This window comes from Balaenoptera acutorostrata, chromosome 4, assembly GCF_949987535.1.
Source record: "Balaenoptera acutorostrata chromosome 4, mBalAcu1.1, whole genome shotgun sequence".
In the NCBI taxonomy this organism is placed as follows: domain Eukaryota; kingdom Metazoa; phylum Chordata; class Mammalia; order Artiodactyla; family Balaenopteridae; genus Balaenoptera; species Balaenoptera acutorostrata.
This window is the reverse complement of record NC_080067.1, coordinates 136,189,579-136,212,642: the sequence shown is the minus strand read 5'-3', so window position 1 is coordinate 136,212,642 and position 23,064 is coordinate 136,189,579. Positions and strand designations below refer to the sequence as shown.

At 38.4% G+C, this 23,064-nt stretch overlaps 1 long non-coding RNA gene across 1 annotated transcript in view; it reads right to left on the bottom strand.

Moving 5' to 3' along the window:
* The window catches only part of LOC130708060 (uncharacterized), a 31,024-nt gene extending 10,901 nt beyond the window's left edge, over nucleotides 1-20,123 (bottom strand). Inside the window, exon 1 of the long non-coding RNA XR_009008067.1 lies at nucleotides 19,985-20,123. This is a non-coding gene — a long non-coding RNA (uncharacterized LOC130708060). The remainder of the gene's footprint in view (nucleotides 1-19,984) is intronic.
* Between the last annotated feature and the right edge of the window lie 2,941 nt (nucleotides 20,124-23,064).

The window sequence follows — 23,064 nt, the reverse complement described above, 5'->3', positions numbered from 1 at the left end:
ACGTAGAGATCACCTTCCTCCCCACAAATATATCAAAAATACATCTGCATGTGGAACAACTCCTACAGAACACCTACTGAACACTGGCGGAAGACCTCAGACTTCCCAAAAGGAAGAAACTCCCCATGTACCTGGGTGGGGCAAAAGAAAAAATAAAAAACAGAGACAAAAGAATAGGGACAGGGCCTGCACCTCTGGGAGCGAGCTATGAAGGAGGAAAAGTTTCCACACACTAGGAAGCCCCTTCACTGGTGGAGAAGGGGGGTAGGGGAGTGGGGGGTGGGCGGGGGGAAGCTTCGGAGCCACGGAGGAGAGCGCAACAACAGGGGCGCGGAGGGCAAAGCGGAGAGATTCCCGCCCAGAGGATCGGTGATGACCAGCACTCACCAGCCCGAGAGGCTTGTCTGCTCCCCCGCCGGGGCAGGCAGGGGCTGGGAGCTGAGGCTCAGGCTTCAGTCGGATCGCAGGGAGAGGACTGGGGTTGGCTGCATGAACACAGCCTGAAGGGGAGCTAGTGCGCCACAGCTAGCCGGGAGGGAGTCCGGGAAAAAGAACCGCCTAAGAGGCAAGAGACCATTGTTTCAGGGTGCGCGAGGAGAGGGGAACCAGAGCACTGCCTGAAGGAGCTCCAGAGACAGGCGCGAGCCGCGGCTATCAGCGCGGACCCCAGAGGCAGGTGCGAGCCGCGGCTATCAGCGCGGACCCCAGAGACGGGCATGAGACGCTAAGGCTGCTGCTGCTGCCACCAAGAAGCCTGTGTGCAAGCACAGGTCACTATCCACACCTCCCCTCCCGGGAGCCTGTGCAGCCCGCCACTGCCAGGGTCCCATGATCCAGGGACAACTTCCCTGGGAGAACACATGGCGTGCCTCCGGCTGTTGCAACATCACGCCGGCCTCTGGAATGGCAGGCTCGCCCCGCATTCCGCACCCCTCCCACCCGCTGGGCCTGAGTGAGCCAGAGCTCCCTAATCAGCCGCTCCTTTAACCCCCTCCTGTCTGGACAAAGAACAGACACCAGAGGGCGACCTACATGCAGAGGCAGGGCCAAATCCAAAGCTGAACCCCAGGAGCTGTGTGAACAAGGAAGAGAAAGGGAAATTTCTCCGTGCAGCCTCAGGATCAGCGGATTAAATATCCACAATCAACTTGAGGTACCCTGCATCTGTGGAATACCTGAATAGACAATTAATCATCCCAAAATTGAAGCCGTGGACTTTGGGAGCAACTGTAGACTTGGGGTTTGCTGTATAAGACAGACTAGTTTCTGATTTTTATGTCTATCTTCGTATAGTTTTTACCACTTGTTATCATTGGTGGATATGTTTATTGGTTTGGTTGCTCTCTTCTTTTTTTTATTACATTTAATTTTTTTATTGTAATAATATTTTTTATTTTTTATTTTTTATTTAATAACTTTGTTTTATTTTATTTTATTATTATTTTCTTTCTATTTTTTCTCCCTTTTCTTCTGAGCAGTGTGTCTGACAGGGTCTTGGTGCTCTGGCCAGGTGTCAGTCCTGAGCCTCTGAGGTAGGAGAGTTGAGTTCAGGACATTGGACCACCAGAGAACTCCTCACCCCATGTAATATCAATTGGTGAGAGCTCTCCCAGAGATCCCCATCTCAACACTAAGACCCAGGTCCACTCAACGACAAGCAAGATCCAGTGCTGGACACCACATGTCAAACAACTAGCAAGACAGGAATACAGCCCCACCGATTAGCAAAGAGGCTGCCTACCATCATAATAAGGTCACAGACACCCCAAAACACACCACTGGATGTGGTCCTGCCCATCAGAAAGACAAGATCCAGCCTCATTCACCAGAACACAGGCACCAGTCCCCTCCACCAAGAACCCTACACAACGCGCTGAACCAACCTTACCCAGTGGGGGCAGACACCAAAAACAATGGGAACTATGAAACTGCAGCCTGTGAAAAGGAGACCCCATACACAGTAAGTTAAGCAAAATGAGAAGACAGAGAAATACACAGCAGATGAAGGAGCAAGGTAAAAACCCACCAGACCAAACAAATGAAGAGGAAATAGGCAGTCTACCTGAAAAAGAATTCAGAGGAATGATAGTAAAGATGATTCTAAGTCTTGGAAATAGAATGGAGAAAATACAAGAAACATTTAACAAGGACCTAGAAGAACTAAAGAGCAAACAAACAGTGATGAACAGCACAATAAATGAAATTAAAAATTCTCTAGAAGGAATCAATAGCAGAATAACTGAGGCAGAAGAAAGGATAAGTGACCTCGATGATAAAATAGTGGAAATCACTACTGCAGAGCAGAATAAAGAAAGAAAGAATGAAAAGAATGGAAGACAGTCTCAGAGACTTCTGGGACAACATTAAACACACCAATGTTTGAATTATAGGGGTCCCAAAGAGGAAGAGAAAAAGAAAGGGTGTGAGAAAATATTTGAAGAGATTATAGTTGAAAACTTCCCTAATATGGGAAAAGAAATAGTCAATAAAGGGCACTTCCCTGGTGGCGCAGTGGTTAAGAATCCGCCTGCCAATGCAGGAGACGTGTTCAAGCCCTGGTCTGGGAAGATCCCACATGCCGCGGAGCAATTAAGCCCGTGTGCCACATCTACTGAGCGTATGCTCTACAGCCCGTGTGCCACAACTGCTGAAGCCCATGTGCCTAGAGCCCGTGCTCTGCAACAAGAGAAGCCACCGCAATGAGAAACCCTCACACCGCAACAGAGTAACCTGCGCTCGCCACAACTAGAGAAAGCCCATACGCAGCAACAAAGACACAAAGCAGCCAAAAATAAAATTAATTAATTAATTAATTAAAAAAAAAAAAAGAAATAGTCAATCAAGTCCAGGAAGTGCAGAGTCCCATACAGGATAAAAGCAAGGAGAAACACACCAAGACACATATTAATCAAACTATCAAAAATTAAGTACAAAGAAAAAATATTAAAAGCAGCAAGGGAAAAACAACAAATAACATACAAGGGAATCCCCATAAGGTTAAGAGCTGAACTTTCACCAGAAACTCTGCAAGCCAGAAGGGAGTGGGAGGACATATTTAAAGAGATGAAAGGGAAAAACGTACAATGAAGATTACTCTGCCCAGCAAGGATCTCATTCAGATTCAATGGAGAAATTAAAACCTTTACAGACACGCAAAAGCTAAGAGAATTCAGCACCACCAAATCAGCTTTACAACAAATGCTAAAGGAAATTCTCTAGGTAAGGAAACACAAGAGAAGGAAAATACCTACAATAACAAACCTGAAACAATTAAGAAAATGGTAATATGAGCATACATATTGATAATTACCTTAAATATAAATGGATTAAATGCTCCAACCAAAAGACATAGATTGGCTGAATGGATACAAAAACAAAACCCGTATATATGCTGTCTACAAGGGACCCACTTCAGACCTAGGGACACATACAGACTGAAAGTGAGGGGATGGAAAAAGATATTCCATGCAAATGGAAATCAAAAGAAAGCTGGAGTAGCAATTCTCATATAAGACCGAATAGAGTTTAAAATAAAGACTATTACAAGAGAAAAAGAAGGACACTACATAATGATCAAGGGATCAATCAAAGAAAAATATATAACAATTGTAAATATGCACTCAACATAGGAGCACCTCAATACACAAGGCAAATGCTAACAGCCATAAAAGGGGAAATCGACAGTAACACAGTAACAGTAGGGGACTTTAACACTGCAGTTTCACCAGTGGACAGATCATCCAAAATGAAAATAAATAAGGAAACACAATCTTTCAATGACACCTTAAACTAGACGGACTTAATTGTTATTTATAGGACATTCCATCAAAAAACAACAGAATACACTTTCTTCTCAAGTGCTCATGGAATATTCTCCAGGATAGATCATATCTTGGGTCACAAATCAAGCCTTGGTAAATTTAAGAAAATTGAAATCCTATCAAGTATCTTTTGCAACCACAACGCTATGAGACTAGATATCAATTATAGGAAAAAACTGTAAAAAATACAAACACATGGAGGCTAAACAATACATTAATAAATAACTAAGAGATAACTGAAGAAATCAAAGAGGAAATCAAAAAATGCCCGGAAACAAATGACAATGAAAACACGACCACCGAAAACCTATGAGATGCAGCAAAAGTAGTTCTAAGAGGGAAGTTTATGTCAATACAATCCTACCTCAAGAAACAAGAAAAATCTCAAATAACAACCTAACCTTACACTTAAAGCAATTAGAGAAGTAAGAACAAAAAAATAACCCAAAGTTAGCGGAAGGAAAGAAATCATAAAAATCAGATCAGAAATAAATGAAAAACAAATGAAGGAAACAATAGCAAAGATCAATAAAACTGAAAGCTGGTTCTTTGAGAAGATAAACAAAATTGATAAACCATTAGCCAGACTCATCAAGAAAAAAAGGGAGAAGACTCAAATCAACAGAATTAGAAACGAAAAAGGAGAAGTAACAACCGACACTGCAGAAATACAAAGGATCATGAGAGATTATAAAAGAAACTATACGCCAATAAAATGGACAACCTGGAAGAAATGGACAAATTCTAAGAGAAGCACAACCTTCTGAGACTGAACCAGGAAGAAATAGAAAATATAAACAGACCAATCACCAGCACTGAAATTGAGACTGTGAATAAAAACCGTCCAACAAACAAAAGCCCAGGACCAGATGGCTTCACAGGCTAATTCTATCAAACATTTAGAGAAGAGCTAACACCTATCCTTCTCAAACTCTTCCAAAATGTAGCAGAGGGAGGAACACACCCAAACTCATTCTATGAGGCCACCATCACCCTGACACCAAAACCAGTCAAAGATATCACAAAAAAAGAAAACTGGAGGCCAATATCACTGATGAACATAGATGCAAAAATCCTCAACAAAATACTAGCAAACAGGATCCAACAGCACATTAGAAAGATCATACATCATGATCAAGCAGGGTTTATCCCAGGAATGCAAGGATTTTTCAATATACACGAATCAGTCAATGAGATACGCCATATTAACTAATTGAAGGATAAAAACCACATGATCATATCAATAGATGCCTAAATAGCTTTTGACAAAATTCAACACCCATTTATGATAAAAACTCTCCAGAAGGTAGGCATAGAGGGAACCTACCCCAACATAATAAAGGTTATATATGACAAACCCACAGCCAACATCATTCTCAATGGTGGAAAACTGAAACCATTTCTACTAAGATCAGGAACAAGACAAGGTTGCCCACTCTCACCACTATTATTCAACATAGTTTTGGAAGTTTTAGTGACAGCAATCAGAGAAGAAAAAGAAATAAAAGGAATCCAAATTGGAAAAGAAGAAGTAAATGACAGATGACATGATATTGTACTATACATAGAGAATCCTAATGATGCTACCAGAAAACTACCAGAGCTAATCAATGAATTTGGCAAAGTAGCCAGATACAAAATTAATGCACAGAAATCTCTTGCATTCCTATGCACTAATGATGAAAAATCAGAAAGAGAAATCAGGGAAACACTCCCATTTACCATTGCAACAAAAAGAATAGAATACCTAGAAATAAAACTACCTAAGGAGACAAAAGACTTATATGCAGAAAACTATAAGACACTGATGAAAGAAATTAAAGGAGATACAAACAGAAGGAGAGATATACAATGTTCTTGAATTGGAAGAATTAACATTGTGAAAATGACTATACCACCCAAAGCAATCTACAGACTCAGTGCAATCTCTAACAAACTACCAATGGCATTTCTCACAGAGCTAGAAAAAAAATTGACAATTTGTATGGAAACACAAAAGACCCTGAATAGCCAATGCAATCTTGAGAAAGAAAAACAGAGTGGGAGTAATCAGGGTCCCTGACTTCAGACTATACTACAAAGCTACAATAATCAAGACAGTATGGTACTGGCACAAAAACAGACATATAGATCAATGGAACAGGATAGAAAGCCCAGAGATAAACCCACTCACATATGGTCACCTTAACTTTGATAAAGGAGACAAGAATATACAGTGGAGAAAAGACAGCCTCTTCAATAAGTGGTGCTGGGAAAACTGGACAGGTACATGTAAAAAAAATGAAATTAGAACACTCCCTAACACCATATACAAAAATAAACTCAAAATGGATTAAAGACCTAAATGTAAGGCCAGACACTATCAAAATCTTAGAGGAAAACATAGGCAGAACACTCTATGACATAAATCACAGCAAGATCCTTTTTGACCCACCTCCTAGAGAAATGGAAATAAAAACAAAAATAAGCAAATGGGACCTAATGAAACTTAATAGATTTTGCACAGCAAAGGAAATCATAAACAAGATGAAAGACCATCCTCAGAATGGGAGAAAATATTTGCAAATGAAGCCACTGACAAAGGATTAATCTCCAAAATTTACAAGCAGCTCATACAGCTCAATATCAAAAAAACAAACAACCCAATCCAAAAATGGGCAGAAGACCTAAATAGACATTTCTCCAAAGAAGATATACAGATTGCCAACAAACACATGAAAGGATGCTCAACATCACTAATCATTAGAGAAATGCAAATCATATCTACAATGAGGTATCACCTCACACCAGTCAGAATGGCCAACATCAAAAAATCTGCAAACAATAAATGCTGGAGAGGGTATGGAGTAAAGGGTATCCTCTTGCACTGTTGGTGGGAATGTAAATTGATACAGCACTATGCAGAACAGTATGGAGGTTCCTTAAAACACTAAAGATAGAATTACCATATGACCCAGCAATCCCACTACTGAGCATATACCCTGAGAAAACCATAATTCAAAAAGAGACATGTACCACAATATTCATTGCAGCACTATTTACAATAGCCAGGACATGGAAGCAACCTAAGTCTCCATCGACAGATGAATGGATAAAGAAGATGTGGCACATATGTACAATGGAATATTACTCAGCCATTAAAAGAAATGAAATTGAGTTATTTGTAGTGAGGTGGATGGACCTAGAGACTGTTATACAGAGTGAAATAAGTCAGAAAGAGAAAAACAAATACCGTATGTTAACACATATACATGGAATCTAAAAAAAAAAAAAAAAGAATGGTTCTGAAGAACCTAGGGGCAGAACAGGAATAAATATGCAGATGTAGAGAATGGACTTGAGGACACGGGGAGGGGAAAGTGTAAGCTGGGATGAAGTGAGAGAGTGGCATTGACCTATATACACTACCAAATGTAAAATAGATAGCTCGTGGGAAGCAGCCACATAGCACAAGGAGATCAGCTCCATGCTTTGTGACCACTTAGAGGGGTGGGATAGGGACAGTGGGAGGGATACCCAAAGGGAGGAGATATGGAGATATACTTATACGTATAGGTGATTCACATTGTTATACAGCAGAAACTAACACAACATTGTAAAGCAATTATACTCCAATAAAGATGTTTAATTAATTAATTTAATTAATTAATAAAGGGCATGTTCAATAAACCTTTAAATATCATCATACTTAATGGTAAAAGAATGAGTGCTTTTCCCCTGAGATGAGAAATATGCCAAGGATATAAGCTCTTATCATTTTTATTCAACATTATGCTAGAAGCCTAACATGTACAATAAAGTAATAACCAAAAAAGCCTACATATTGGGAACAAATACATAAAACTCTCCTTATTTGCAGATGATATGATTGTCCACATAGCTAATCCCAAGGTGTTTACAGAAACAACAGCAACAATTACAGCAACAGCAACAACAGTAAAACTCCTCGTAATAAGTAAATTTATGATTGTCACATGATACAAGATCACCACCCAAAAATCAATTGGATTTCTATCTTTTAGCAATAAACAATCACAAGCCAACATTAAAATCACAACACCAGTTACAATAGCTCCAAAATGTAAATAGGTATAAATCTAACAAAACATGTGCAGGATCTGTTTGCTAAAAACTATAAAACATTAATGAAAGTAATCAAAGAGGACCTAAATAAGTTGAAAGACTTACTATGTCCATGGATTGGAAGACTCAACACTGTAAAGATGTAAATTCTCCCTAATTGATCAATAGATTCAATGAAATTTAATCATTGATTAAATGATTAATCATTAATCATTTAATAGATAAAATGAAATTTAATCTAAATTCCAGCAAAATTTCTGTAAATATATGCAAACCAATTTTTACATTTGTATGGAATAGTCAAAACAATTTTGAAAAAGAAGAATAAAGTTGGAAGACTCATGCTACTTTATTCTAGTATTTCCTAAGAATTTACAGTAATGAAGACAACGTGGTACTAGTGAAAGTTTAGACATATTGAAGGATCAATTTCCATTGAGGATGCAAAATTAAACCTACACAAATATGGCCAATTAGTTTTGACAAAGTTTCAAAGACAATTCAGTATAGAAAGGTAGTCATTTCAGTTAATGGTGTTGGGATCATTGGACGTTCACATGAAGAAAAAGATACAATAGGCTATACTCCAATATAAAATTAAAAGTTAAATAAAAATACAAATGAACTTATTTACAAAACAGAAGCAGACTTATAGATACTGAAAATAAACTTATGGTTACCAAAGGGGAAATGTGGGAGGTGGGAGGGATAATTCAGGAGCTTGGGATAAACACATGCATACTACTATATATAAGATAGATAACCAACAAGGACCTACTGTATAGCATAGGGAACTCTACCTAATATTCTGTGATAACCTATATGAGAAAAGAATCTAAAAATGAATGAATATATGTATATGTATAATTGAATCACTTTGCTGTACACCTGAAACTAACACAACATTATAAATCAACTAAACTCCAATAAAATTAAAATTTTTTTAAAAATTTAAAAAAAGGAAAGCAAAGCATCTTCTCGCTAGAGGAGTCAAGACTCATGGCCAACAAAAAGAATGAATGATATTTTTAAAAATTAAGAAATGGTATGACAACAGTGAAAAGAAACTGTATCATATAGGAGAAGAAGAAAGAAAATATAATATGTAAATATTAAAGAATCTAACCTAGAGAAAACAAAGCAAATAAGAAACAGAGGGAAATTTTTCAGAAGAGCTTTAAGTAATAGAATAAGTCAACAACAACAACATGAATTTGACAATATAAGAGCACAAAGATTAGAATATAAAGGATACTATAATATGAAAAGGGAAAATGCTTTTCTTGGAAATAAAATGAGGATAAAAACGATGTCATTAAATATAAGCAAGATAAGAACAAGAAACAAATTAAGACTGAAAGAGCAAGAAACAAAATCAACTTACTTATCTTTAGAAAAATGTTATGATCACCACAGTAATGTAAAGGAACATGGGGTACTTAAAGAAACACAGAGAAACTGCTAACATAGTTTCTCTATATAGGCCCCCAACAAATATATAATTGGTGTCCTAGAAGAAGAATAACAAGTGGAACAAGAAAAGAATTACAAAGATATTATTACAAGACAGTATCCCTGAAACGGAGAATGAAATCTGCACAATGAATGAACATGAAAATTAGGTACAGCATTCTTTACATTGATATATGTCCCTTTAAGTTAATGAACTTCAAGAATGAAAAAATAATTACTGAGGCATCAGAAAAAGCTAATCACCTCCAAGGGGAAAAAAAATCAAGCCTCAGACATGTCAACATTTCATGCTCAACTGTAAATGAGAATTGTCTGCAGTGTGCTGTCCAATATGAGAGCTACTAGCTGCACATGGCCTTTGAGCCTTGAAATGTGGCTAGTTCAAACTGAGATGTGCTGTAAGTGTAAAATACGTGCTTGATTTTAAAGACTTACTATGCAAAACAGAATTTAAAAATCTCATTAATAATGTTTTATATAGACTACATGTTAAAATGACATTTTGACATATTGGGTTGAATAAAATTTATTATTAAAACTAATTTTACCTGTTCTACACATTATTTTTGTTTTGTTTTGTTGGGTTTTTTTAATAGCAATTTATTTTATTCTCATTAAATTTTCTCTTTTTTTTAACATCTTTATTGGAGTAATTGCTTTACAATGTTGTGTTAGTTTCTGCTGTATAACAAAGTGAATCAGCTATATGTATACATATATCCCCATATCCCCTCCCTCCCACCCTCCCTATCCCGCCCCTCTATGTTGTCACAAAGCACCGAGCTGATCTCCCTGTGCTATGCAGTTGCTTCCTACTAGCTATCTATTTTACATTTGGTAGTGTATATATGTCAATGCTACTATCTGACTTTGTCCCAGCCACCATGGAGAACAGTATGGAGGTTCCTTAAAAAACTAAAAACTAAAAATAGAAAACTATAAGTCAAAAAGAGTCATGTACCACAATGTTCATTGCAGCACAATTTACAATAGCCAGGACTGGAAGCAACCTAAGTGTCCATCGACAGATGAATGCATAAGGAAGATGTTGCACAGATATACAAGGGAATATTACTCAGCCATAAAAAGAAATGAAATTGGGTTATTTGTAGTGAGGTGGATGGACCTAGAGTCTGTCATACAGAGTGAAGTAAGTCAGAAAGAGAAAAACAAATACCGTATGTTAATACATATACATGGAATCTAAAAAAAAAAAAAATAGTTCTTATGAACCTAGGGGCAGGACAGGAATAAAGATGCCAACTTAGAGAATGGAAGGGTAAGCTGGGACTACACATTATTTTCAATGTGACTACTAGAAAAATTTAAATTACATATGTGGTTAACATTATATGTCTATCAGATAACATTGACCTACACAGTTCTTTAGGAAAGAATATAATAACCACCCAAGGTGTTTTAAAGTAATTTTTAGCAGGCATACATTTTTTAATACAAAAAAAGGAAATTCAGATCTTATAAAACTTTACTGAAGAAACTCCTTGATGAAATTCAGAAAAGAATCAAAATAAAGGACTCAAAATTGAAGAAGTCATGGTAAAGAGGGCTAGTGATGAGCACTGTATCCATTTAAATGTAATAATACCAAAAATACAGGAATTATGGTCACAAAGCAGATTATAAGTATTATAAATCTTGATAATATAAAAAGTAACAATATAACAGGGTTCAACAAACTTCCTGAAAAGGGCCAGATAGTAAATATTTTAGGCTTTGTGGGCCATATGGTCTCTGTCAAGACTATTGAATTTCACTGCTGTAGCTCAAAAGCAGGAATGGATCATACATAAACAAATGGGTTTGGCTGTTACACTAACACTTTACTTACAAAAACAGGGACATTTGTCCCCATCAAGACTACTCAGTTTCACTGCTGTAACCCAAAAGCGAGGCTAGACAATACAATAAAAAAATGAGCATAACAGTTGAGCAAGTTACAATAAAACTTTATTTACAAAAACAAGCAGCAAGCCAGATTTGGTTGTGGTTTCCTAACCTTATAACAGAGGGAAGGGAAAAGAAATGTGGTACAATAAAATCCCCATCTTCATAGTGAGTGTTTAAAAACTATCATCTAAAATTGAAATATATTGTTTTTTTAAACACATAAAATCCATTTTTTAATTTTATATAATTTCCTTTATAGAGGCCTTTTCACAGAAAATGATATCTTTGGAGATTAAGAAATCAGTCCAAAATTCACTTATTTCCTCCATTTCACCTAAGTTTGATTTTATCTATCAGTTCAATTCAAATAACGTTGAAAAAAATTTCTTATTTAAAAAAATTACTCACAGATTCTTTTCTATGTCACAGGATTAATGTATTCCTTCACTGTTGCTGTTTAACTTTTTTTATAACCACATCCCAAAAAATGAGTATGATTACATTTCTTTAAAATGGTCATTGAAAAATATTTTTACCCATCATTTTCACTTGGAACTGAAAAACTTCAGAGTATAAAATAAGCAATTGTGTTACAATTACCGATCTGCCATGTGGGTTTAACATTCTCCAGATTTGACCCATCAGAGCCCTCCCTGCTTTTTCTCTGAGCTCCATACTGTTTTTCTGTAAAGTGTTAGCTATACTTTAGAATAAGCCACTGTTTTTGTTTTTTCAGCTTAGGCTCATTGGTCATCTCAGGTCAAATATCCTGATACTCTGTGATTCCCTCTCATATCATCTGACCCTAAAAATATATCCCTCCAAAGTCAAAGAATGTGTTTTTCTCTTCAAGTCATTTTGACAGGTATCCAATTCCTAAACTAAAGAATTATAACAAATGGAATTTAGGGCGTGAAGACCACTGAGGGGAGAAAATCCTTTCATCAAGACCATTGTGTCCAGTCACCATTTCTGCTCTAGTTTTTGTCCTTTAGTTAGGAAAAAAAAATAAAGATCCCATTCTCTGAAGGTAGAGTCCTGTTCATAGAACACAACTAAAATCAAAAGGGACTTCCCAGTTCTCTGAGAAAAACAGCAACTGGAGCTTCATAAGAAAGTGCCAGTAACTCATAAACAACTCAGATATCTTTTACAAGGGAGATTAATTTCCAAAACGATAAATCTTTTGCCTGATACTTGTTCAAACATGAACTCAAACTGCCTGAACCCTTTATCAGATACTGTCTTTCAGGATAATTTCTTTTTTTAATACTTGAAAAATCTTACTACAATTCCATGCATGGCTAGAGCAACTTGAGCAAGGTTGCCAATCATTAATTAAATGCTAACTATTTAAATGTTAATGCTTTTAATAACTTCTACCATGTATTTGAACATTAATCCAAATATAATGGTTCAGGCCTAAAAAGAAAAAAAGAAAAGCTTTTTAACCTGAATAATCCCCATAATCCCTCACAAGTAATCTCATCTCAATAACCATTCATTTTCTGAAAATCGCCCTCACTATGATAGAACCAGCTTATCGTAGAAGAAGAAAAATGAAGTTCCCCATTATATATATATGTCCCAATTATATCTATTTTCTTCTGATCGCATCATGGTTCTTAGGCTTTGTCATCTTGGTGGCAATGTATATTGTGAATTGTAAATTTTTATGATAGATATATTTACTCAAAGATCATTCAAATACTTAAAAACAATTTACTTTTGAAGAGAAAAATCTATTCTGGACTTCAGATAGGGTAATTCTCCTGCACTCCTTAAATAGTAAGGTACATCATCAAACCCAAAGTGCCAAACACTCAGGGTCCCTACAGAAATAGTCATTGTGTTTGTTCAGCTGCACATAACCCCACCTATCTCAGCCCCATGCATGCCTGGTATATTTAGTAACCGTTCAAGTTGCTTATCTTTCTTTAGCATATTCCTTAATAATCCGAAGTAAGAAACTTCTGCCACTCTAAAAATGTTTGCCCATTTTGCTTAGAGTCAATGAGTCTTTTGGTTTGATATTCTTTCACCCATGCTCTGACTCAGAGGAGTTTATCACTTCTCCACAAAATTCCATTAAAGGAGTTTAGATATGAGATTGTATTAGCAATGTAAGAATCACCGGTGTCTGCATCCACAAGAGTAGCATTGTGGTAACCACCCGAAGGCAATATGAGAGTCAGAATGGCTGGGCCAATGAAGCCCGTTGCTTTGCTGCAGGATGTCTTGATTTTTACATCTTAGTCAGTGATAAGGAGAGGAGTGAGTAAGGGCTATGGTGAATTTGTATTAATATATCCAAAATATTGGTAGGTGCTTTCTGGATTCCAAAGAAAAAGGATGAACTACTAAATAATTTCTAATCAAGCCTCAACAAATTTTTATTCCAGGAAGACAAGGAGAAGTTGCTGTATTTGTTCTTTTTTTTTTTTTCAATTATGAATAAAGAAGGAAATAAAAAGGAACACAGGTATTTAAACAGCAACATCTGAGATCTAGATTCAATTCTGGAAGGATGTTTAGACCCATCAGTTAAATATAGAAATGATTTACTGGATGAGTTTGTAAACTTCCCACATGTCAGGGTTTTAAGATCCTGAACAGTCATTAGAAAACAACCACTTACTCTGGACTTACAAATAATCACTTTCAGAAAAAAAAATCATGGGTCCAAAAACTTTAATATGTCTCCCTCACTAGTACTGACAATCTGTCTAATACTATGGTTACAAGCATGGCTTCTGAGCCAAACTTCTTGAGCTCAAATCCAAGCTCTGCCATTTATGAGCTTGGTCAAGTTATTTATGAGCTTGGTCAAGTTAATCTTTTGGTGACTCAGTTTCCTTGTCTGTAAAAGTATCCACTTCAAAAGACTGTTGTAAAAATTAAATGTGTTAATTTAATGTGCCTGGTGCATGGTGAGCATTACCTGTGATGGTTGCTATATTTTTATTGCACATCTCACCTTTCACTTCTCACCAGGATAAAATACTTTGTTTAAATTTAATTTGCTTAATGTCTTTATAGATGTAGCCTACTATGGTAACGTGGCATAAAGGCAAAGAGAGGTGAATTATTAAATTCTATTATTCCTCATCTATTCACTCACTTTATGTGTTCACTCATTTATTCATCTGGCGTGTATCAAACATCTATTATGAACCCTGTAGAGTGTAGGACCCTGAGGGCACAAAGGCAAATAAAATATAATCTTCAGGGAACAAGAGCAAGGCATGTATGCTACTAAGCACATCAATGTCACAGGTCTTATGATAGAAGAATGAACAGTGCACAGTGGAGGTATGAGTGAGGGAAAGAAGACTTCCACCCTGGAGAAGGGTTAGGAAAACTCCATTGAAGAAGGGTCCTTTGAGCTGAGTACTGAAAGATGAGCAAAGTTCCCCTGGGGTCTGGGTCAGTTTGAGAACAGGTTCTTCTACATGCTCAATACAGTAGCCTTAATAAAAAAAACATAGCCCAGCTTGAAAGAAGGAAAAGGGAACAAACCCGTAAGTTCAAGACATGAGAGGGAAATCAAATGCAAAGAAGTCAATCAAGCTGACTTAGCAGCCTCCCAAGGGGTTGTCAGCCCTCCTGAGGAATGGAGGCTGCGTTTTAATGTCCAGGCAAGAAAAAGAAAAGGATACAGCCCATGTGAGGTGGAGAGCTGAACTGAGATCTCTGCACTTAGCCAGGGTCATCTATGAAAAGGTAACTAGAAACACTCTACCCACAAGCCTAGAGAAGCAGCAAGTACGTTTGCCATCTGCCTGAAACTCAGAGTGGGGAAAAATTTGAAAACCCCAAACCCAAGCTACACATGTATGTGAAGGTCCAATTTATATTTTCCCCATGGTATCAAAATCCCAAGCTAAGACATTAGCATAAAGCTGGTGTAGGACCCTAGAAACCACTAGAAAAGTAGTCAAATTGGTACTTCCACTGCCTAAAGCACTACTCCCATGGCGGAAAAATCAACCCCTACTGAAGATGATCTCAAAATAAAATAAAAATAAAACATATCATACAGGGACTTCCCTGGTGGTGCAGTGGTTAAGAATCTGCCTACCAATGCAGGGGACACAGGTTCAAGCCCTGGTCCAGGAAGATCCCACATGCCACAGAGCAACGAAGCCCGTGCACCACAACTACTGCGTCTGCGCTCTAGAGCCCTCAAGCCACAACTACTGAGCCTGCGTGCCACAACTACCAAAGCCCACGCACCTAGAGCCAATGCTCCACAACAAGAGAAGCCACTGCAGTGAGAAGCCTGTGTACTGCAAGGAAGAGCAGCCCTGCTCGCTACAACTAGAGAAAGCCCGCGCACAGCAACAAAAACCCAACGCAACCAAAAACAAATTAATTAATTAATTAATTAAAAATAAAATACACAGAGACACACTAGGAATCAATCCATCATCACAAGACAGAGTCAGTAAGCGTAACAAATGGAAAATTCACATCACAAAGACTAGATATAATAGATCTGAGCAAGACTTTAAAATAAATATGTTTTAAATAACCAAAGAGATAAAAGAAGGGATAGAAACAATGAGAGAACAGGATAATGATGAAAAAAGACAAAAAGCAGAGGTTAATGCAGCATGGTCCCTTTAGATAATTACTTGGAACTCAGCATCTCTAAAGTGGGTAGGTGGGTGGGGAGTGGAGAGATGTGGGGTGATTGTGTGTACTGGTGGGGGAGCAGATGGGGGAAAATGGAGAAGATGCATCAAGAGATAACCCCTGAGAAGTGGACAGGATCAAGTTATGCAGGGTCTTGGATGGCATCCTAAAAAGTTTAACTTCACCCCTTAGCAAAGGGAAGACTTCGAAAAGTTTTAATCAAGAAAGTAATGAATAGATTTCTTTTAGAATGTTCTCGGCAGTAATTGGAGAATGCTTGAAGGGAGATAAGAATGAAAAAATGGAGACTACGCAGAGGATTTTTTACAGTAGACCGTATATCTTTAGTTCCAAACTGAATTTACAGGCCCAAGGAACATTCATATACACTAACCAGAGTTCCAAACTTGGACCGCCCTGCAAGCACCAGCAGAGCCCCAGAAGCTGCAGGACTGCTCCCAGCTTTAACGCACATGGAGAACTTATGCTTTCAAACTTTCCAGATATTGGGGGTACAGAGAGAAATAAAACATGAGCTCTGTGTTTCTCTCCTCCAAGTTCTCACAAACTAACAAGAGAATGAGACATGAACATAAATAATCATTACACAATGTGATGTATATAAGAGAGGTATGAACAGAACACTATGGAGGCTGGGACAGAGGGGTGTAGACAAAGGCATTACAGAAGACGTTTGAGTTGAACCTTGAAAGAAGAATAAGAACATTCAAGGTAGAAGGAATTTTGTAACTGCAAAGGCTCATCAATATGATGTAGTTTCAGGAAGACTTCCAATGAACTTCATATAGTGGTGATATTCTGTCATATGAGTCATCATGCTGTGTACGTGAAGAATAAAGCTTTACCTTCAGGGAGCTTCTAATGTAATAATAATTCTTTTTTTCACTTTTTTATATTTTTAATTATAGTTAATTTACAATATCTTGTTAGTTTCAGGTATACAGCACAGTGATTCAGTTATTTTTTTCCAATTCTTTTCCCTTATCAAAATATTGAGTATAGTTTCCTATGTTATACAGTAGGTCCTTGTTGATTATCTATTTTATATATAGTAGTGTGTGTATGTTAATCCCAACCTCCTAATTTATCCCTCCCCCTCCCCCTCCCCCCCGCTTTCCCCTTTGGTAACCATAAGTTTGTTTTCTATATCTGTGAGTCTCTCTGTTTTGTAAATAAGTTCATTTGTATCATTTTTTTTCTAGATTCCACATATAAATGATATAATATAATATTTGTCTTTCTCTGTCTGACTAGTATGATAATCTCTAGGTCTATCCTGGTTGTTGTAAGTGGCATTATTTCATTCTTTTTATGGTTGAGTAATAATCCATTGTGTATATATATATACTACATTTTCTTTACCCATTCATCTGTTGACGGACATTTAGGTTGCTTCCATGTCTTGGCTATTGCAAATAATGTTGCTCTGAACATTGGGGTGCATATACATTTTCAAATTAGAGTTTTTGTATTTTCTGGATATATACCCAGGAGTGGGATTGCTGGATCATATGGTTATAATTCTTTATTTTGATAAACCATAAACATTTTACAAGCATTACACACATTCTCTTATGTTATCCCCACAATAACTCTGCAAGGTTGGTCTTATTCTACCCATTTTGAGATGAAGAAATTTATTAACAGAAAAGTAATTAAAAACAAGTGTGTGTTATCATGGTAGTGGGTCCACAGTACTTCCAGCTCACAGAGAAATTCACAACTGTTGTGGTCAGTTGTGAATCTAGGCCAGAACACCATGTTTTTCTTTCACTCTTCCTGCTCTGACAAGGTGACTGTAGGGTGGCAGAATACACCACCCCAAAATATGCCACTTCTGGCATAAGGATTATTTTGAGCTGAAGGCAGTTGAGAAGAAGTGGATATAAGAAAAGTTCTCTGTAATCCTCCTATTTGCCTAAAAGCAGGACATAAATTTACAAAGGTATCCCCTCTCCCTTCTCTACCAGGAAGGACAAAAGTTAATCACCAGAGATAAGTTAGGTTCTTATCAGCCTGGAGAAGGCACCAGGGGGATCCACATAACAAACTTTACTAATTAGCCTTTATCTACCATTAGTTCCCCATATATTTGCCTTCCTACAATTTACTGTCCTAGAAGCTCAAAGTCCTTCTCCTTTGTCTTGTCATGTTTCTAAAAATGTAGTTAATGTTCCTTTGCTAAGGTGCTATATAAGCCCAAATTCTGCCAACCTTTTGAGTTACTCATCTCTGAGTACTCCCATGTGTTAAGTGTGAAACACATGCAAATAAATCTGTTTGCTGTTCTCTTGTTAATGTCTTTTGTTTGTCCAATTTACAGAGCTCCAGCCAGAAAACCCAGGAGAGTAGCACAGAAAAAAAAATTCCCCTCCCCTGAAAGTACTCCACCTCTCTTCAGCAGACAAATCCAGAACTTTTGGCTGGTGGGTTGTCCAGGGACAACAGATTACTGAGGGCAATTTGATCTCAAGAAGAGTGTGGCATTGACACCCTGCACGTCCTGGTCCTTCCTTCTACTCCCTAGTTCCACTCTGATGATTCTGCGGCCTCCAGACCTTCCTCTCATGTACCAATCGCCCTTTTGCCATGTTCTCCTCAGGGTCTCAGTCCCAGACTTATACGGTGTTTACAAGCAAGCATCTGAAACTGCTTGCGTGGGTGTTTGATTAGAGTCTGGGAGTGCCCCTGGGTTGAAGTGAAGGTAAGACAGATGGAAAGGGAAATACACAGATATCGGGTTAATATTCAAAATAACCTCTTCATTTGTGTTGCAGCCTACAGGGGAAATTGGAGATCAGAAAAGGAACTGCTAATTTAAACTTAGGAAATGTGCCAAGACCAGAGCTGGGCTGGGATGGAAAAGAGGCATTTGGAAAGGAGAAAGAAGCTTATAAGTCTGAGGACTGGATGGGACCTGAGAGATCTTGGGAGTCTGTCCTCCTGTCACCTTTGCATCTTGACCTGGTGGGAAGAGACACGTAAGCAAAGATCCAGCTTGGACCAAATGGAGCCCTGAGAGGAGGCCAACCTAACAAAAGATGTCATTAATGTCAGGAAATGGTGGGAGAACAGGAGGACTCAGAGAAATATAAATCTGTGAATAATGAGAATTTCCTTTGATAAACAGAGCCAGTGTTAAAATTTTATTAAGTACATAATTCTTGTCCATTAAAGAGTCCAATCTCTTGATGACCTGGGAGACCCTAGGGGAACAAATTGTTCTTAAGAATGTACTATTTTTTTGAACAGCTGATATTCATTGTATCCTCCTACTCACAAGCACATTAGAGTTAGTGGGACTTAAACTGCTCTCTCTTCGAGGGGAAGCTACCTCTTGGTTGTAAATTACACATCTTTGATTGAACATCAAATCTGCTAGACCACTAGCAAACTATTGAGAAAATTAATATTCCACCAGAATATACTATCATTTAAATCTGTAAACATACTTTGAGTTCTGGGGAAGAACAGCCATATACAAATAAACTCTTGGTGTGGAATTAAGTCAAGTCAGTAAACCACTCTTAGTTTAGTGCAGGAGCTGGCAAACTTGAGATCCCTAAGGCCAAATCTGTGTGCCACCTGTTTTTGTAAATAAAGTTACATTGGAACACAACCATGTCCAATCATTTATGTATCGTCTGTAACTACTTTCCTGTTACAATCGCAGAGTCCAGTAGTTGTGAAAGAGACTGGATGGCTTGCAAAGCATAAAATATTTACTACCTGGCCCTTTACCAAAGAGTTTACCAGCTCCTGGTGAGTCGTAGATTTGTTGATTGCAATATGTGATTAGGAATACATCCCGATCCTACCTATTTTCCTCTCCCCAATAAACATTTATTGAGCACCTATTCTGTAATAGGCAGTGAAATAAATAGACACTGCAGGGAGAGGGTCACAAGGATGAAAAAGAGAAGGTTCCAGCCAGGAACACTCTAAAGGCTGAGAAACATGAGTTATTTCAAATTGTGTGCTAAGTACTGAGATAGAAATATGTGCTGATATTATGAAGGCAAAAAAGGAGGAGAACTTACCAGAAACTAGAGAAGGAACTCTGGAGACATCAGACCTCAGCCAAATGACAAAGGATGAGTCGAAGTTAGCCAGTGAAAGGGCTAAAAGGAAACAGATGGCACAAGAGCCTATTGTGACCATCAAAAGCCAAAATTTGTCTCTTTGCATTTCTGCTGTAACAATCTTTACTGAGATAATAGATACCTCAGGCTGGAAGTGGGTGGGAGGGGTCTTGTACACTTCATAGTTTGCATAGCTGACATCATAATGACTACTTAAAGACTAATGAAGAGGAAAGAAAGAATGAAAAGCTTTAATATTAAACTTGTGTAAAAAGAAGCTCTTGTCTCCACAAAACTCTAGTTTTATTTTTAAAAGCCACTTAGAACTTATTGATAAATAATTCTACTTGCAAAAAGTATAAACAGCATATTTTTTTAATGTGCAAAAGTCTGGACAACATCCACTATTGTAACAGAGTACGAAATAAAACTTTTTCTACCTCATTTTTGCCTAAGCCCCCAAAACCAATTCAATAGGTGGCACAAAACCTCTAGAAGAAATTCTTTGTAAACTTGTCTACATGTATGAATTGGAGAGAACAAAGCAGGTCCTCAGCACCAAAAGTATCTCTTCCACCAACCACCATAGTGCCTTAAATTCTGGTCATTAGAGGCACTCCTGTGGATTAACACAGTAAATTTCCAAAGGCCGTTTACTGTTCAGGTGCGTACATTTGGTACCCAAGAGGTATCACACACAAATGTCTTTTCTTTCACCGAAAACACTAGCGGGAATTTTTTTTTTTTTTCTGATTAGCAAATGAAAAGGAAAACCTAAGACAAAAGACACACAAATCCTGCCAGGGTTTAGGAGGCTAGAAAGATCTGTAGCTTGAGATACTGCATTGGAAGATGTAAATGGATTATACATTATAGAAAAAGGACCAGAGAACAAATAGGAAGCATAAAGACTGAGGGCTTGTTTTTCCATATGGAGTGTCTGTGAATACGTGTCTGTGTGTTTGTGCTTCTGTGTCTCTGTGTTTGGCAGGGGTAGAGGTTACAGAGGGAAGGAAGGCGGGTAAATATATCCTAAGCCTAGTGAAGCTATTTCCACATATTAGTGTACAACATGGACTATTTGGAGGTGATTCAGGGTTAACAAGAGATGAATATTAGTATTTTTCCATTTTGAACATCATACGCTAAGGGTTAGGAAAAGTTTTTTTATGCATTTATAGTTCTTGCTCTTTATAAATCATGTACCCCATCATTTTGGGATTGCTTCCACCAAATGCCCTTTAATTCTCTCCATTTCGTGAGGGTTATCACAGTGTGTCATTTCTCAAGTCCTAAAGAGAAGTGTTAAATTATCTGTGCATGAGTCACCGAGAAGTGACTCAAAACTCATCTACCCCACATTCTTCCAGCTTCTCTACAGGAGGTGTAAGGAGATTAATAAGGATGTCTTTGCATGTTTGTCCTACCTCCCCATGGGATAGTGGGAAGAGTGTTTTTCTCTCTTTCTCAAGCTGTCTTAGTCAGTTCTGGCTGCTATAACAAAAATACTGTAGACTGGGTGGCTTAAATAGCACATATTTATTTCTCACAGTTCTGGAGGCTTGGAAGTCCTAGATTAAGGTGCCAGGCAATTCAGTTCCTGGTGAGAGCTCTCCTCCTAGTTATGTGGTAGACAAAGAGACAGTAACCAAACTCATTTGTGTCTCTTCTTATTCAGGCATTAATCCCATCAAAGGACCCCACCTTAATGACTTAATCACCTTCCAAGGGCCCCACCTCCTAATACCATCACAATGAGGATTAGGGCTTCAACAAGATGAATTTGGGGAAGACACATTTAGTCCATAGCACACAAAAGAACCAGTTATAGAGACAGGGGTGTCTTGCAGGAGGGATTATGACATCTCACCACCACTACTCTCTCCCCACTGGACCCCACCCCCCGACAGCTGATGCCAACTAAGTTGGAGAAACTCCTGGACCCCGCAATGGCACGGGTCCTGAGTGGAGTTTCTCAGGGAAAAATGAACTAGAGTTTCCTGGATTTGTGGGGAGGGATACAGGTGCCTGACTCTCACCTGTCAACATCTAATGAGAGGCTGGGCTAGGGCTCTCTCCTAAGCAAAGTGAAGAGAAGGCCCACACCTTCAGACTCCATCTGGAGCCAGGTGAGGAGTGTTCTATGGGTTAAATGGTCATTCTGGAAGGTAACCATCTTGAGAAGTCTTGAGTGGACCCTATGAAGGGAGACTGCTTGACAGAGCGAAGAAACCTTTGTAGAAGAGGCTGTGGGAGGAGCTCCATCAGAGGAGGTAGCTAAGCACAGCTCATAAGCAGTCATCCAGACACGGGGTTTACTTCGTAACCGGAAGGTCTTGAACTCAAAGCCAGAGAACGAGGCAGCGCGCGAGGGCCCTTTGGGCATTCTCACAAACCACTGCAGGAGAGAAAGTGTTGAGTGTGCATTTGGGCCTCTGTCCCCAGAGGGCCCAAGACACCAAACTGCAGCAGTGCCAGCAAGCTAAGCTTTGCCTATCCTCTGGCACTCCCCACCCTCCTGCATCCTACCCTGGAGGCATAAGAAACAGCCGGTAGTCAGCGAAAGATAAGGTGGAGGTAGTAAAGAAGTAGACCACATAGCCCTGCCCCACATGCAGACCTCCAGACCCAACAGACCTGAGCTAAAGGGGGGGGAGGCGGAGGGAGAGGGGGTGTTGAAAGAACATTATTTTCGACTTTGCCTCCTGAAAAGTCCAGCCCATTCAAAACGGGTTCTATATCCAAAGCACAATTATCAAGCAATGGGGCTGGTCCCCTTACGTTGTATATAAACCAATCCGGAAGGAAAGGCCCAAGGAAGATGATGTTTAAACACCATTAGCATTCCATTTAAAGCAAGGAAAGAACTCGCAGGGAGCCAACCACTGCTGCTAGTTCATTTTCTGAGGTCTTTACTGGGTGGCCAGTAAGCAGTGTACACATCTGAAAATGGAGTCTCTTAATTAGTCTAATTTCAAATTTTAAATGCCAGCCAGAAAAGGATAAAATATACCAAAGGTCTTGGTAAAGTCGTTCAA